Raw genomic sequence first — 3128 nt, forward strand, 5'->3', positions numbered from 1 at the left:
TTCTTTCACTTCAGCAGCTACATCAGCGAGTGAGGGGCCACTCAGCTGGCCCGGCCACGGCTCCTCGGTGGTCAGGTACTGCACGTCCAGGTGCTCCAGCACAACCAGCAGCAGTTTTCTCATGGCTGCAAAATGCATGGCCCCCTTCTGGGGTACCCCGATGGAGAGATCCAGGAGCTGGGAGAGGCTGAGCGTGTCCAGGGATGTTTCCATGTCTGCACACACTCGGTCCCTGGTTGGTCAGAAGCCTTCTTGCCCAGTTGGATCTGTCAGGGATGAGCAAAAGGGATGATAAAAGGGATGAACAAAAGGGATGACAGAAGGGATGGGCAAACGTGATAATAAAAAGGATGAGCAACCAGCAGGCTCCTTCCTCCTTCCTCATCCCTTGCAGGACTGGAGCCTGTGCTGCTCATGCCCCTCTTCATCACAGCTCCCGTTGCCAGGCAACACACACCACTCCACTCTTGAGAACCAGTAGGACCCAGACTCATGGAGTCATGAATCAGTGGAGTCATAGTTTGGCCTGGGCTGGAAGGGACCAAAAAGATCATCTTGTTTCACTCCCTGTCAGGGACAGGTAAAGGAACATTTTCTGATACACCAGGTTGCTGCAAGCCCCATCTAATCTGGTCTTGGATGCTTCCAGGAATGGGGTAAACACAGCTTCTCTTGGCAGTCTGTGCCACGGCATCACCACCCTCAAAGGGAAGAATTTCTTCCCAATATCCCACCTATCTCTCCCCTCACTCAGTGTGAGGCCATTGCCATGCCAGGCCCTGGAGGTGCAAAGTCCACCTCCAGCCCATTTTGTAGTCTTTTTATTTGCTGAAATGTGCTCAAAGGTCTCCAGGAGAGTACGGCCTCATGGTTCTTCTTTTAAGCAGTTTAAGATGTGTGTTCCATCTAAGCCAGTTCCTCCACTGCTGCAAGCCCAAAGCCTGGTTTGGAGCATCCATTGGGATCAGCCTTTTCCAGGGAAGCAGTGAGGTGCTGCTCCTCATGCCAGAGGTGCAGGAGGAGCCCCATGAGCCCCTCCCTGAGCTATGGGGTTGTTGAGGCATGGTCTCCTTTCTCCTCTGGAGTTCTGGGCAAAAAGTCTCCGTGGGTGAAGCCTTTGTACAATTTCCTCTGGTTTTATGTCAGCTTGAGAGTCCATAAAGAAGACAATTAAATGATTGCCACTGTCCCCAAGGCTGTGGGGGGAAGACAAAGAAAGTTGTTCTTTTCAACACCCACTGTCCATCCCAACCTGCCCCCTTCCAAAACACTCTCTGTTCACCCCTAGTCCTTCCTGCTTCAAAGCTCTGTGGTAGCGATGTTCATGTTGACTTGGAATTTTATAACTTTTAATTATATTTTTTTAAATTAGTCTTTAGCAGTGTATGTTCAACTCTTAGCCAGCAGCTAGGTAAGTTTCTTTTCATAGGGTGTTATTATTAGAGTTTGATTGGGAAAATCAGGAAACTTTCAGATTTGCTAAACTAACCCTTAAAAGCTTCAGTGAACAAAGCCCAGTGGAGCTGAAAAGTGGACATTTAAAATGCAGAATTTATAGCACTCCAAGGAGTTGTTGCACAGACCAGAAGACAAAGAAGAGATTAATAAAGACAAATCAGTATATGCTGGAAATCTCCCTACCTTGAAAAAACATAAAAGATTGAAACATGTGGGCTAATTAGTATGAGAAGCAAGAAAGCTCTAATCAATAGAGGTTAGAATATTAACTAATGAAAATAATGTTGTGATTTTGAATGGATGAACATTAATTCCTTTCTTTGCTAAAATCAGATAAATAAGTGAAAAGTTTTGTGCATGTGTATGGCTGGAACTATCCACTACACACCCCCTGACCAGCATAAAGTAACCTAACTTGCTGCTACTAAAATTATATTGTTCAAGGGTTTCATTTGTCCTGTTTCAGTAAGTTTTATTTATCTCAAAGTTTTCAGTGACAGTGGGAAAAAGCTCTGCCTGTATTTTTGAAAGTTTATTTATTAATGTGATACAACTAAAAAGTTATTTCTCTGACAGCTATTGTCAGACTTTCCTCTCGGCTGAGGAGACGTTCCTGGTGCATCACCGGGTTCCCAGTCCTGTCCAGCTACTTGAGGGCTGTCCAAGTCTCAGGGTGCTGGAGGAGCCCTGGTGCCCTGGAGACGTGTTTGGGGATCGTGCCTGGCCGGTGACCCCGTGAGGCAGCAGGGCCTGGGGGTGAGAGGCAGGGGTGAGCCCCCCATGTCCCAGGGGCTGCTCCCACCTGAGCTCTGCCAGCCCAGGAGGGGCAGCAGGAGGGTCAGCTGGGGACCAGGTGCAGACCCAGCAGACAAGCAGTCCCATATCCCCTGACAGGGCCACACCTGGCTCATGCGGTGTCCTGGTCACCACAGGAATCTGCTCATTACGGCTCCTCCAGGTGTGTCCACAACTGCCCAGCACGCGGGTCACTCTGGGCTGGGAAGGAGAGAGCAGCTGGCTGCAACGTGGGGGCAATTCAGCATCACCTGCAACCCTCCCAAACCAGCTCTCCCTGGGGAAACTGAAGGTACAAATTGACCCTGGATACTCAGCATCACCCTGCCAGCCCCACATGACATGTCTTACCTTCATCATCCCTACCTTTTGGGGGAGGGTCCTGTGTCCCTGCAGAAATTCTGTGCTCTGGAGAGAATCCTGAATGGGTGGCAGTGTGTTCTGATGGTCCTCATATCTCTGAGGCACACGGGGGACACTGCCATGGACCGCCAGCCCCCTGTGGGATGGGGCAGAGGACACTCAGTGCCCAGCCCTGTGGCATCACCCTGCTGTGCCAGGGAGGGGACTGGTGGTGCTGCCTGCAGGAGCGTGTTCCTCCCAGCTCCTGTCCACCTGCTGCAGGAGGCAAAAGCCTCTCGCACACAGGGAAGAGCCCTGCTTGCTGAGGCAGGGCTACCCTGCACCCCGGGAGCTGGGGATGTGTCCTCAAAGCCCCTACCTTTGGCTGTACTGTGGCTCCCTGCTGGGGAACAGCGGCTGCAAATATGGGAGTGTCTCGGGCTTCCTGGGGAGAGCAGGAGTTACAGGTGTGTGACAGGGAACAAACAGCCTGTTCCTGTTGGAGGCAGCACCCCCAAACCCATAGGATTATA

At 50.9% G+C, this 3128-nt stretch overlaps 1 long non-coding RNA gene across 1 annotated transcript; it reads right to left on the bottom strand.

The window, feature by feature from the left end:
• Positions 1 to 1977: 1977 nt before the first annotated feature.
• LOC107212702 lies at positions 1978 to 3122 on the bottom strand. Its single transcript, XR_001524511.1, has 4 exons — positions 2975 to 3122; positions 2620 to 2752; positions 2361 to 2454; positions 1978 to 2208 (listed from the first exon to the last, which is right to left on the bottom strand). It is a non-coding gene; the product is annotated as an uncharacterized LOC107212702 (long non-coding RNA).
• Between the last annotated feature and the right edge of the window lie 6 nt (positions 3123 to 3128).

Source organism: Parus major, chromosome 19 (genome assembly GCF_001522545.3).
Source record: "Parus major isolate Abel chromosome 19, Parus_major1.1, whole genome shotgun sequence".
NCBI classification, from domain to species: Eukaryota; Metazoa; Chordata; class Aves; order Passeriformes; family Paridae; genus Parus; species Parus major.